The sequence below is a fragment of the Dermochelys coriacea genome, chromosome 6, assembly GCF_009764565.3.
Source record: "Dermochelys coriacea isolate rDerCor1 chromosome 6, rDerCor1.pri.v4, whole genome shotgun sequence".
Taxonomy (NCBI): Eukaryota; Metazoa; Chordata; order Testudines; family Dermochelyidae; genus Dermochelys; species Dermochelys coriacea.
The window spans coordinates 102798907-102813773 of NC_050073.1; the positions used below are offsets into that span (position 1 = coordinate 102798907).

At 42.1% G+C, this 14867-nt stretch overlaps 1 long non-coding RNA gene across 1 annotated transcript in view; it reads left to right on the plus strand.

The window, feature by feature from the left end:
- LOC122460577 overlaps nt 1-14867 on the plus strand; it is a 258725-nt gene that overhangs the window by 47043 nt on the left and 196815 nt on the right. The window lies entirely within an intron of this gene.

A 14867-nucleotide genomic window follows, 5' to 3' on the forward strand; every position in this document is an offset into this window, starting at 1 on the left:
GAGAAGACTAGGGATTGAATTAGGACTCAAAATTTGGCTTGAAAATTGCCAGTTTACTGAGCAGGTATAAGAAAATTACTCTGAATTATCCAAATGGTCCTTGAGTAGAGTTAACTTTTTTTTGTTTTTGTTTGTTTGCTGGCCAAACAATAGGGAGGGAATCAAGTTAGTTTTGGCTTGACCAGAAACAAAAATCACTTTTTGGGGGGGGGGGACTGTAAAAATAAAATTGTTTAGGTTAACTTTTTAAACCATTTTAAAAATAAAATTGGAATACAGTTGAAACAGAAGTTGTTTCAAATTGAAAAATAGAAAATGGCAAAACAAAACATCAAAATAGTTTTGGAATTTTTTTACTGGACTGATCAGGCGAATTTGGCACAAATTTGCAAAATGTTTCGGTCCGCCAAAATCTGCTGCTTTTGTTGAAAACAAGCTTTTGTCTGAAAAACGTTGCCCACCTTTATTCTTGAGTCCAGCCATTTAAAAACATACCCTGACTTCCAATGATGACTTTTGCCTTATCTATCTCTTTCCCTCTAGATCAAAAATGTCTTGCTATTACCCCTTCAAACTTTTCAAACAGTTAAATTGCACTGAATTCTCATAATCTGGCTATTTCTGATGGGAATTCTTAGCCCAATCCTGCTCTCATTGATATTAATTTTTTTTTTTGCCATTAAATCTTTGCAGGAGCAGGATTGGACACACTGTGCATATGTTTGCACATGTGCCCTTTTCGGGATGGTTACATGTTTGAAAGAACTTAAGGCTTTTTCCATAGACAGCTGCTTACAGAGATCTTTCAGCTTGAGTGGTAGAAGCCTGTGTTTTGGATCTATCTATGACAATTATATGGCCCTCAATGCTATAGCATCTGAACACCTCACCATCTTTCTTTAAATGTAGGAACTATAGACCCAGGGTTCTGGTCATAGCTATATACCTGTGTGTGGTTTATTTCTATATCTTATGCACAATTAAGCATGCAGCCACAGACTCATTAGGCTGATTTTCAGCCCCCCCCGCCACACCTTTGAAGTTCAAAAAAGAAAACTAAAAACCCTCATTGCATCATGTTTTTATAGTTAAGACTTATTGACAACAATAACGCTTTCTGAAAATTGTGATTAAATTGTGTCAGTACTTTTTTCAGATTAAAAGATTTAAAATAGCTTCTTTTTGAAAAATATGCAATGTCTATTGTTCCTTTGTGTCCTTCTCTCTGCCCAAGGAAATCACATACCACAGAATCTGAAACATAAGCAGATTTTGGTACTGACTGTGCAAGAGGCAGTTTTTCAGGGCAGGAATAGTACAATGTTTAAGAAATGCCATTATTTGAAAACTAGACTGAATTCTTTGTCAGTGAATTCAAGAGGGAAAATATCAGGGAGACAAAAGGGCTTGTCTACACCATGTGGCAATGTGCATTATAGGGTGTGACTCCTAAAGTGCACTAACGTGTGGCTCATTAATTGACCCTACTATTTCAGGGAGCACTAGGGAACTTTTACTGTGCACCGGCAGGGCCTACATGGACCAATTAATGTGCCACATGTCAGTGCTCTTTAAAAATCACAACCCCATAGTACACATTAGCCCACCTTGTACACAGGCTCAAAATATTTCTCATCCAACTTTGAACTGCACCAGGCTGCTTTTCAAAAGTGGGAGGAAATTGCAGCATCTGGTAAAATGATTTTATCTTTCCACATTCCTTACAAAATGGCTCCATTTTCTAGATGGGGTACCAAGGAACAGAGGGTACTAAGGAACAGAGGCTAAGACCCAGATTCCCAAAGATATTTTGGTGCCTAACTCCCTTTGAATTTGCCTAACCTAACTCCCATTGAAAATCTGAGTCCAAGTGATCTGCCAAATGTGATGTAGAAACCTTGTAGCAGAGCTGGGCAGAGAATCCTGCCCTTTGCATCCCTCTATCCTTCATTCTGCTGTTGGTTGTTGCTGAGAATCAGAGCTGGAGTGTTTATTATGTGGGCTGTGTAAGATTTCTGATATCCTTACCTACTCATTTTCTTGCTTTTCAGTGCTTGGGGTTTGGAAGTGATGTCGTTGTTGGGTACTCTTCTTAACTCTAAGGCCTTGTCTACACTATGAAATTAGGTCAAATTTATAGAAGTCAGTTTTGTAGAAAGCGTTTTTATACAGTTGATTGTGTGTCCCCACACAAATGCTCTAAGTGCATGTCGTCGGCGGAGTGGCCACAGTACTGAGGCAACCGTCTACTTCTGAAGCATTGCACTGTGGGTAGCTATCCCACAGTTCCTGCAGTCTCTGCTGCCCATTTGAATTCTGGGTAGAAATCCCAATGCCTGATGGGTCTAAAACATTGTCGTGGATGGTTCTGGGTACATATCATCAGGACCCCGTTCCCTCCCTCAGAAAGCAAGGGCAGACAATTGTTTTGCACCTTTTTTCCTGAGTTACCTGCGCAGACGCCATACCATGGCAAGCATGGAGCCTGCTCAGCTAACTGTCACTGTACGTCTCCTGGGTGCTAGCAGACGCAGTACTGCATTGCTACACAGCAGTAGTTTATTGCCTTTTGGCAGCAGACAGTGCACTATGACTGGTAGCCGTTGACGTAGTCCAGGGTGCTCTTTTAACCAACCTCGATGAGGTCAGGGGCGCCTGGGCAAACATGGGAGTGACTCAGCCAGGTCATTTTCCCTTTTAAGTTTCGTCTCATGGCAATTCAGTCCTACTGGCAGTGCACTGTCTTCTTAATCTGCAGCAAGGAGAAGACTATGACCAGCAGTCATACTGCACCGTCTTCTGCCAAGCACCCAGGAGATGACAATGGCTAGCAGTCATACTGCACCGTCTGCTGCCAGCAAGATCTATAAAGATAGATGAAGTGGATCAAAACAAGAAATAGACCAGATTTGTTTTGTATTCATTTTCTCCTCCCTCTGTGAAATCAATGGCCTGCTAAACCCAGTTTTGAGTTCTATCCTTGAGGGGGCCATTCTGTTTCTCGCAAAACCACCCCCTTTGTTGATTTTATTCCCTGTAAGCCATGTTGTCAGTCGCACCTCCCTCCATCAGAGCAACGGCAAACAATGATTCCATGCCCTTTTCCCTGGATTGCCCAAGCAGGAGCAGACGCCATAGCACAGCAAGCATGGAGCCCGTTCAGCCGCAGCAGTTATGACCATTGTAAACACCTCACGCATTATCGTGCAGTGTATGCAGAACTAGCACCTGAAAAACCAGGCGAGGAGGCAATGGCAGCGCAGTGATGAGATGTGAACACACTTTTCTCTAAAACCGTGTTCCCTTGCAATTTGGAGATCATGGTGTTAATGGGGCAGGCTCATGTCATGGAACACCAATTCTGGGCCCAGGAAACAAGCACAGAGTGGTGGGACTGCATAGTGTTGCAGGTCTGGGATGATTCCCAGTGGCTCTGAAACTTTTGCATGCGTAAGGGCACTTTCATGGAACTTTAACTTGCTTTCCCCTGTCCTGAAGTGCAAGAATACCAAGATGAGAGTGGCCCTCACAGCTCACAAGTGAGTGGCAATAGCCCTGTGGAAGCTTGCAACCCCAGACAGCTACCAGTCAGTCGGTAATCAATTTGGAGTGGGCAAATCTGCTGTGGGGGTTGCTGTGATGCAAGTAGCTAATACAATAATTGAGCTGCTGCTATCGAAGGTAGTGACTTTGGGAAATGTGCAGGTCATACTAGATGGCTTTGCTGCAATAGGATTCCCTAACTGGTGGGGCTGTAGACAGAACGCATATCTCTATCTTGGGACCAGACCACCAGGGCAGCCAGTACATAAACTGCAAGGGGTACTTTTCAATGGTGCTGTAAGCAGAGGTGGATCACAAGGGACGTTTTACCAACATCAACGTGGGATGGCTTGGAAAGGTTCATGACGCTCATGTCTTCAGGAGCTCTGGTCTGTTTAAACAACTGCCGGAAGGGATTTACTTCCAGACCAGAAAATAACTGTTGGAGGTTGAAATGCCTATAATTATCCTTGGGGTAATTCCTTAATGCCTATTCCTTAATGCCCTGGTTCATGAAGCCATACACAGACACCCTGGACAGTAGTCAGGAGCTGTTCAACTATAGGCTGATCAAGTGCAGAATGGTGGTAGTGTGCATTTGGACATTTAAAGGGTTGCTGGTGCAGTTTACTGACTTGTTCAGACCTCAGCAAAACCAATATTCCCGTTGTTGCTGCTTGCGTGTGCTCCACAACCTCTGTGAGAGTAAGGGAAAGACATTTATGGCAGGGTGGGAGGTTGAGGCAAATAGCCTGGCTGCTGAATACACGCAGCCAGACACCAGGGTGTTTAGAGCACAGCAGGAAGCGGTGCGCATCAGAGAAGCTTTGAAAACCAGTTTCATGACTGGCTAGTGTGACACTTCTGTTTGTTTCTCATTGATGAAAACCCACCCCCTTGGTTGCCTCTAAATTCCCTGTAAGTCACCTGCCCTCCCCACTTCGATCACAGCTTGCTTGCAAAGGAAATAAAGTCACTATCATTTAAAAAAACATGTATTCTTTATTGATTATAAATAGGGAGATAACTCACAAGTTAGCCCGGGTGGGGTGTAGGAAGCAAAAGGCCACTTTAAAACTTGTTGAATGCCAGCCTTCTGTTTCTTGGGCTGTCCGCTGGGGTGGAGTGGTTGAGTGCCCAGAGCCTCCCCTACCCCTATGCCTGGCTGGTATCAGGGAAGATCCCTGCTAGCCAAATGTGAACAGCTCAGTGCCAATGGCCCCCGCTCCCACCTAATGGCTAACTGCGGGGAGGATTTCTTTACAGCCATAGGCAAACTGCCCAGTAAGAACAGGCACCTCTGAATGTCCCCTTAATCAAATTCCCCTATTTCAACCAGGTTAATATGAACAATATCATTCTCCTGAGGATAACAGAGACAAAGAAAAAGATGTTACTTGAATGCCAGCAAACACCAGGACCATACGCTGCCAGGTTTTGTCATGCAATGATACCAGATTACTTGCTACTAATATGGCGTGGTAAAGTGTCCTACCATGGAGGATGGAATAAGGCTGCTCTTCCCAGAAACCTTCTGCAAAGGCTTTTAGAGTACCTCCAGGAGAGCTTCATGGAGATTTCCCTGGAGGATTTCTACTCCATCCCCAGACACGTTAACAGACTTTTCCAGTAGCAGTATTGGCCACGAATGCATCCCAAGTCCTCAAGGTTACTTAATCATTAAAAAATGCTTGCTTTTATAACATGTATTATATTTTAAAAAGGTACGCTCATCAGAGGTCCCTTCTCCGGCTTCGTTGGGTTGGGAGGGTATTTCAGTCAAGGTGATAAAAAAGATCCTGGCTGTCAGGGAGAACGGTGTGCTCTCATCCTCCTCCTCATCATCATCCCCATCTGCAAAATCCTCGGCCAGGGCAGAGAGTACCCCATCATCAGAGTCCACGGACAGGGGTGGGATAGTGGTAGCAGCCCCCACTAGAATTGCATGCAGCTCAGTGTAGAAGCGGCATGTCTGGGGCTCTGTCCTGGAGCATCCATTTGATTCTTCTTTTGGTTTTCTGGTATGCTTGTCTGAGCTCCTTAAGTTTCACACGGCACTGTGTTGCGTCCCTAATGTAGCCTCTGTCCCTCATGGACTCTGAAATTTTTTGAAATGTTTTGGCATTTCGTCTTTTGGAATGTAGTTCTGATGGCATGCATTCCTCTCCCCATACAGCAATCAGATCCAGTACCTCCCGTTCGGTCCATGCTGGAGCTCTTTTTTGATTCTGGGACTGCATGGTTACCTGTGCTGATGAGCTTGCCTGGCCAAACAGGAAATGAGATTCAAAAGTTCCCGGGGCTTTTCCTGTACACCTGGCCAGTGCATCTGAGTTCAGAGTGGTCACAATGGTGTGCTGTAGGATAGCTCCTGGAGGCCAATACCTTCAAATTGCATCCACACTAACCTTAATTTGAAATGTCGATTTTAGTGCTAATCCCTTCGTTGGGGAGGAATACAGAAATTGGTTTTAAGAGCCCTTTATGTCACAACAAAGCCATTTTTTTTGTGGACGGGTGCAGGGTTAATTCGGATTTAACGCCACTAAATCTGATATAAACTCATAGCATAGACCAGGCCAAAGAAAACACTGTCCAAAGATGACTGTGAAGAGTTACAAAGGACTCTCACAAAGCTGGGTGACTGGCCAACAAAATGGCAGATGAAATTCAAAATTGTTAAAAGCAAAGTAATGCATATTGGAAAACCTAATCCTGACTTTACATACAAAATGATGGGTGTCTAAATTAGCTGTTACCACTCAACAAAGATCTTTGCGTCATCATGGATAGTTCTCTGAAAACATCCACGCAATTGCAGTGGCAGTCAAAAAAGCAAAAAGAATGCTAGGAATCATTAGGAAAGGGATAGACAAGACAGAAAATAGCATAATGCCACTATGTAAATTCACTGTACGCTCACACCTTGAATATGGTGTGCAGTGTTGGTTGCCCTGTCTCAAAAAAGACATATTAGAATTGGAAAAAGTACGGAAAAGGGCAACACAAATGATTAAGGGCAGTACTTAATTTGTAGTGAAAGAGGTGCTGTGGCTCAAACTATTTTTTTTACGTTCGTAACTGATACAGCAAGTACAAGCTTAGAGGTGCCAGGTCTCAATCCTAGCAAGCCCTGGCACAAATTAAGCAGTGATTAAAGATTTGGGACAGCTTCCATATGAGGAGAGATTAAAAACATTGGGACTGTTCATCTTAGAAAAGAGATGAGTAAGGGCAGTGGGATATGATAGAGGTTTATAAAATAATGAATGGTGTGGAGAAAGTAAATAGGGAAGTGTTATTTACCCCTTCACATAACACAAGAACCAGAGGTCACCCAATGAAATTAACGGGCAGCAGGTTTAAAACAAAGATAAGGAAGTACTTCTTCCCACAACACACAGTCAACCGGTGGAACTCATTGCCGGGGATGTTGGAAAAGCCAAAAGTATAACTAATTTAAAAAAGAATTAGATACGTTCATGGATGATAAATCCAACAATGGCTATTCACCAAGTTGGTCAGGGATGCAGCCCCATGCTCTGGGTGTCCCTAACCCTCTGACTGCCGGAAGCTGGGACTGGATGATAAGGAATGGATCGCTTGATAATTGCCCTGTTCTGTTCATTCCCTCTGAATCATGTGATGTTGGAATGCCCTGTTTTGCCAGCCTGCTTTGACTCTGTGCTTTACTGGTGGGAAAATTAAACCCTTATGTGGAGTTCACTGGCATTCTTTTCCCTTTACCCTGACACCTGCCTAGCCTAAGTCCTTTACACTGCATCAAGATGACATGAATTGATCTATGCTAAGGATTTCTTCCAAAAGTCTCTTCCTGTAGAGCAAAGCAATGAACGCAATGTGACTTCACTGAGACAAAGGCTAGACCTTTGTCCTTCCAGATGTGGACCACTGCAAGCACTATAAAGGGAAGCCTTTGAAATACTGTGCTACCTCCTTACCTATAAAAGGCATAGTGCAAGAGTAAGGACTGATTGGTACAATTAGCACCAACATCACAGCAATTGGGTAACCTCTTCCTTAGAGGACTGACTGTTAGTGGACTATGTAGTTTAACGGTAAAATAGATTTCACACCATTATAAATGCATACATTAGCACCTTGAAATTTCCTTTATTGAATTCCATGACAAAACTGCATTCCAAATACTGTACAAACATCTGCTATGAAGCTCCGTTCCTCAGAGAAGTGTGATTGGCTGCTCTGTCTTTCAGCTAAAACATTCAGCAGAAACATTCCTCACTTCTTCCTCCCAATGAAGAATTCTGTCTTTTGACTTACAACATGTACCGTTTTCTGTAAAGATGGTGTGTGTGTGTGTGTGTGTGTGGTGTGTGTGTGTTTCCTAGCTTGATTGTGACTCCTCAAGCATATAATTTTGTCTAGGGCATATGGTAGAGTAAAACTGAATTAGTGAGAGTACAATACAGCAAGTTAAAGTGTTTAGATACAATAAGCAAAAAAAAGACAATTTAATAATCAAAACTAGGACAGCTTTTCACTGCATTCATTTAACGCTCATTCCAACTTGCCTTTGAATAGTAAATTTATATCACTGCAAGTCCTAGAGTGGTGCTGCTGAGTATTCAGGCTAGAATTGCTAGTTAGACAGATCCTGCTTAGCCCTGAAGTTAAAACATGCTAATAGTTTACGCGTGTACAAGCCACTAGTTAATAAGCATCTTTGTATTCATCTTTAGAGTCGTTGTCTCTTTCCCTCCCCCCACACCTTCCTTTTCTTAATAACATCTTAAGGCAGACAGCATTGTTAATGATCAGAACAGGAGACTAAGAAACGGGGTTCCTGGCTTTTGTATGCAGCTCCTCCAGTGAGTCTTTATTAGAGATGGTGGAAATTTTTTATTCAAAATTTTTTGATGAAAAATGCCTTTACATAGTAACAGTTGAAAATATCTGTTTTCTTTTAAAGTGTTCATTGAAAACACAAAAAGGAAAATGAGAGAACCCCAAAATGAAAATGTATTTCATTTTAAAGATTTTTTTTAAGGATTTTTTTGAATTAAAAAAAATCAAATGTAAAGGATTTTTTAAAACAACCCCTCCCAAATTGTTTATCTAATTTTTTCATACTTTCCTTTCACCCCCAATGGTTTTTCAAACAGCTGTAGTCATTATGTGACTTTAGACAAGTTGTTTCAATTCTCTGCATTTTACCCATCTGTGAATGGGAGAAAGGGAATACTCACCTACTTCCCAGGGTCTTGTGAGGCTCACTCAGACTGTTTGTAAGCACTTGCAGACTTCTTGATGAAAACCATTAAGATATGTAATGTATCATTATTAATGTATATTGCCCATTATTTTTATCTATGGTGGTTTTCCACTGCTTAAGAAAATTAGTCTAGTCTAATGTATTGGCCAGATAGAACTGCTGAACTTGCTTTGGTAGAAGTTCTGTAATGGAGTCATGTTGAATTTTATCTTCAGCAATCTTCCTTTACAAGCTTCCCAGAAACATACAGCTTGAGCATTGCTTCTAATTGTTGGCTTCAGGCTAAAATTTTTGATCACTTTAGTCCTGCTATTTTCTGTGAAATTCATTCAATGAAAAGACTGGATAACATTTTATACTGTTTAATGCTTTATTTTTTTGGCCATACAAGGGATGAATGTGACCTTTTGAATTTTAGCCTAACTTTGGTAACAGGGAGCATCCTCATTCTTATTTATTATTCATATTAATACTGCAGCTATCTCTTTTGCCCTGTAGAAAGCTATTAATATTGTTCTATTAACCTCCTTTCTAAGTACTAATGACCTTTCCCCTGAAAATGCAATTATTGGATGTTTTTTCACAGTAAATCTCATTTATTAGAAAGTTTTTCCTCATACACTTTGTTGGCTGCCATTTCATTTAAAAATCATGCTTTTTGTTATTTTCAAATAAGTAACTTATTTTTAGCAAAAACCCCACACACATATGCATGGAATATTTTGAGTTTTGCTCGACACAATTGTGCCATTGACTTCATGAAGCTAGAGGGCCACAATGACGACAGAACTTTCTACAGCCTGTCCCCCCTCAATCACAGCTGGTCTGCTGCAGCTGGAGTAGTACAGGCACTATAGAGACGAACCATCCAAAGCACTGCCTCAGAGTTGGGTCCCCTCTAGTGTCCACCCAATGATGTCTGAATCCTTTGCCAGAGCTGCTTCTTATTCTCCATGTAGAAGTGGTGATGTCTGAGCTGCTGCTGGGCAGCTTTCTCTGCTCCACTTTTCGCCTATTCAAGGGACAGAAAGAGGGCCTTTTGCTTGTGGGGATAAGGGCAGCAGCCCTTTTGAGAGGGAGAATGGAAAAATATCTTATGTAGTTCTTCAAGGTGTGGTTATGGGGTGTAAAGAAAGCTCTTTATAGACCCTCCTTCTCTTCCCACTAAGGGTGGAATAAGAAGATAATGCCCCTGTAGGTCTCCTCTTTGAGGGGCTGGTGGCGACCGGCCTAAGGGGAGAGGATAGACTATCTTCCCAGCTCTCCCCTTTGGCATGGTGATAACATTATAGTCAGAGGGGGCTTCCAATAGCTTGCGGAGGGAGAGAGAATGAATACTCCATCAGCCTTTTCCCCTGGCTATAACAGATTAGCAAAATTAAAGAATTCTTCAAGAAGACATACTACTGTGTGAAATATTCTAAATATTGTCGTCTGGTGTCTAGATGGGGTTTGATTCTATTGTATAGAACACTTCAGGACACAGCATCAATAAGCATGTGTACGAGCAAGGCAGGTCAGAGAGGAAGAATGATCTTGTGGTTGTAGCACTAGAGCAGGGCTTGGAAGTTTTCTGCTATGGACCTGGGACAATTTACTCAAGCTTTCTATATCTTAGTTCCCCATCTTTACAGTGTGGATAACACTTCTTTTTGTCACCCTTTGTCTGTCTTTTCTCTTTGGATTATAAAATCTTTAGAGCAGAGACTGTCTCATTATGCATATAGATCAAGGGTTCTCAAACTTCATTGCGCTGTGACCCCCTTCTGACAACTAAAATTATTTCACTACCCCAGGAGGGGGGACCGAAGCCTGAGCCTGCCCAAGCCCCACTGCCCTGGGTAGGGGGGGCAAAGCCAGAGCCCAATCGCTCTGGGCAGGGGAGCCAAAGCTGAAGCTCAAGGGCTTCATTCCCAGGTAGGGGGCCTGCAACCTGAGCACCATCACCCAAGGCTGGAGCTCTTGGGTTTTGGCTTCAGCCCTGGGCAGTGGGGCGTGGGTTTCAGCTCTAGGCACCAGCAAGTCTAAGCCAGCCCTTGTGACCCCATTCAAAGAGGGTCGTGACCCACTTTGGGGTCCTTACCCACAGTTTGAGAACCGCTGGTATAGATTGTACCTCGTGCAATAGGCTCGCAATTTGTTACTTTAATAGATGTAAGAAATGACAACACATACATGGCTACAATTTCAGCAAACAGAATAAACTACATACAAGTTTCAGAGTGGTAGCTATGTTAGTCTGTATCAACAAAAACAATGAGGAGTCCTTGTGGCATCTTAGAGACTAACACATTTATTTGGGCATAAACTTTCATGGGCTAAAACCCACTTCATCAGATGCCTGGAGTGGAAAATACAGTAGCAGGTATATATACACAGTACATGAAAAGATGGGAGTTGCCTTACCAAGTGGGGGGGTCAGTGCTAACGAGAGAATTTAATTAACAGTAGAATACCAAGGGAGGAAAAATCATGTTTGTAGTGGTAATGAGGGTTATTTGCCTAAATTCAACCAGTTCAATTCTGGGGGAGGGCCATCTAGGCAGAAAGTCCACCTAGTAGTGGAAAAGGCTGTGCTGCTTTGGACCAAGGAAGTTATAAGGGCATGGGCAGGCTGGCTGGGGATGCTCTGATTCTGTGCATCATCTCAACCACTACTCTTATGAAGTCTGTGGTGCAAACAAAAGCAGTTCCTTCTTTGTAGGGTCTGTCAGGGTTCCCTCCCCACTCTGATCTCTAGGGTACAGATGTGGGGACCCACATGAAAGACCCCCTAAGCTTATTTCTACTAGCTTAGGGTAAAACTTCCCCAAGGCAAAAACTCTTTGCCCTTGGAGGGGTCGCTGCCACCACCAAGTGATTTAACAAAGAATCAGGGAAAGGACCTCTTGGAGTTCCTATCCCCCCTCCCCAGTCCTTACAGCCCCTTTTCTGGGGAGGCTTGAGAATAATGTCCTAACCAATTGGTTACAAAGTGATCACAGACCCAAACCCCAGGGTCTTAGGACAATAGAGAAATCAGTCAGGCTCTTAAAAGAAACAAAACTTTATTAGAAAGAAAAGAGGTAAAAGAAGCACCTCTGTAAAATTAGAAGGAAAACTAATCTCACAGGGTAATCAGATTTAAAACACAGAGGATTTCCCTCTGGGCAAAAACTTTAAAGTTACAAAAGAAGAAAAAACAGGAATACACCTTCCTCTGGGCACAGAGAAAATCACAAGCCAAAACAAAAGTAAACTAATGCATTTCCTTACTAGTACTTACTAATTCTAATGGAGTTGGATTGTCTGCTTTCTTGATCTCTGTCCAGCAAGGACACAGAACAGACGGACAAAAGCCTCCCCTTCCTCCCCCAGATTTGAAAGTATCTTGTCCCCTTATTGGTCCTTTTGGTCAGGTGCCAGCCAGATTACCTGAGCTTCTTAACCCTTTACTGGTAAAAGGATATTGTGCTTCTGGCCAGGAGGGATTTTATAGTACTATATACAGGAAGGTTGTTACCCTTCCCTTTATATTAATGACAGGGTCCATGGGTGCGGGGAAGAAAGATGGAAAGGAATGGGAGTAATTTTCACATCCCAGAACCAATTTAATCAATCTGGCCCTTTATGGAAAAAATACCATGAGGCTGAGATTTTCAGAGCCACCTAGGGGATTTGGACATCCAATTTGTGTTAAAATGTGGGTGTCTAAATCCTCTAGGCCATTTTGAAAATGTCAGCCTAAATAGTCGGTCTGAACTGAGGGCACCTGTAACAGGTATAGGGGATAAGGGTTTTCCCCTCAACCCAATTAACTACACTACTTGTAACAGCAACAAAAAAATTGGGACACTAACATTTTACTATCTGAAACTTTGTTAGCACTACGTAGGACTTGTTTTGTTTTTTGTTTAAAAGTTCAAGCATTTTTTTTAAACTTTGTTTTTCCAGCAGATATTTGGACTGCACTTTTCAGAAAACCATATCTTCTGTACATTTCCTGGCTCCGTGACTCATCAAAATGAGCTGTGTTAGTTACATCATATTATGTGTTTCATAGAATAAAACAGGAAAAGCAATGCACTGAGTCATCGCCATAGGGAGTGTGACTCCTAAGCCACTTACCTGACTATATAGGGAGAGGCAAGCACACAAAATGACCCAGCTCACGTGTGTGATCAAGTGCCAGGAAATCATTTTTTAATCAAGTGAATATGATCCTGTTAAAATTTTTTTAATGGTTCAAAATCTTTAGAGTAGCATTATCCATCAGGTGTTCCATTTTCCTTTTTTCTTAGATTAGATAGATTTAGTAAGAAATCTAGATTTGATTAAATAATCTAATCAAGCCTTTTATTACATGGTTTCTGAGTGCCTGGTTATTCTGTACATTAAAGCAGGTTGATTTTTTTTAAAAAAAAAAAACCAAAAATTGCAAATCGTTGACACAATTTTTCATCAACATTTAGAATGGTGAGGGGGAAAATAAACGGAGGAAAATGTTGCAAAAATTTTCACATAGAATGGTTTCCATTTTTTTTCACCAGCTCTACTCTCCACTTGTTAAAGCTCATAAGCTGGAGATTTCAAAATGAATGGTCTTCCAGGTTGATGACCCACTGACAAAGTTGTGGGGATTTCTTAGTACAAAGGCAGTAAATATAATTCACCAACTTCTCTGAGTTTCCTTAGCAAAGTCATGGAACATCAAGTGAAGTTTCCAGCTGACTCCAACCTCTGTTTTAACTTCCTCTTTTTAGTGCAATCAAACAGAATTTTGATTTTTTTTCTCATTGTTACCATGAGCTGAGTGTACATACTTTTAAAATAGCATTGATGAGGCAGAAAGGTACAACAGCAAACAAACACTGGAGCAATCTGGACTCAGAAATCTAGAAATATGACTTGTCATTCAGAATAGCCACACTTGCCACATGAGTTATTAACTGAGTCAGATGATGAGTCCCCAGTTAATTATATTTGTACCACTAACTACATTTTAGCCATGATTGATTTGGTAGTGCTTTTTTTTCTTTTACTGTTGCTTAGGCTTGAAGTATCATCTTTATAATACATCACACCTACTTACACTGGCATATTGTTTTTGTTGCATAACACCATCTATTAATATAACCTGGCATGATGTATCATCCCATTCATTATCTAGCTCATATTTCTAAATTTTATTTCTGACAGAGATTTGCCAAACTATTTTGTTAGTGTTCATATGCAGGAGAATATATTGTGTGTGTGTGTGTGGTTTTTTTACTGTAGACCTATGTTCATAGGGAAGAACCTACTTTCCACTTTTTTGGGGGTTGGTGCTAAAAAAAAATACAGGGTGTTTCTACACTGCAATTAAATACCCATGGCTAGCCCATGTCAGCTGACTCAGGCTTGCAGGGATCGGGCTAAGGGGCTGAAGGGGCTGTTTAATTGTGGTGTAGACATACAGGTTCAGGCTGGAGTCCAAAGTCTAGGACCCTCCAGAGCCTGGGCTTCAGCCTCAGCCCAAACATCTACACTTCAATTAATCTACCCTGCAAGCCCAAGTCAGCTGACACTGGCCAGCCATGGGGTTTTAACTGCAGTGTAGACATATCCATAGGCACAATTATCTTTCATCCTATTTCGGATAAACAGAAACAGACACTGGAGGGGTAAGAATGGACATTCTTTTAGCCACGTGGCAGCTGACTGACTGCTGCTGCATCTGCAAAGCCAGCTCTGCTATTTAAAGAGCTGTTGTTTTACTCTTTGCCACTGTACAATGTCAAAATAACCTAGGAACAAGTACAGGCCACTCTATCTCCAAATAGAGGCTGGAGATTAGAACTGCCAGTACAGAAGGTCACTGAGCACTTTATTCTCTTGCAGGCTGGGTTTAGGTGCCCAAGTCCCAGTTTTGGCTCCACTGCAATCCCCAAAGCTCTCACCAAACCCTGTAGGAACCTAAATTTCTGCCTATGGGCATGCACACTGCTACCTTACTCTAGGCGGTTGGACGTCTAAGCCCCAGAGCAATTAACGAACCAGGGATAGGTAGCCATTTGGCTACCTAAGTGTAAGGGCCCAATCTGGTAGGCAT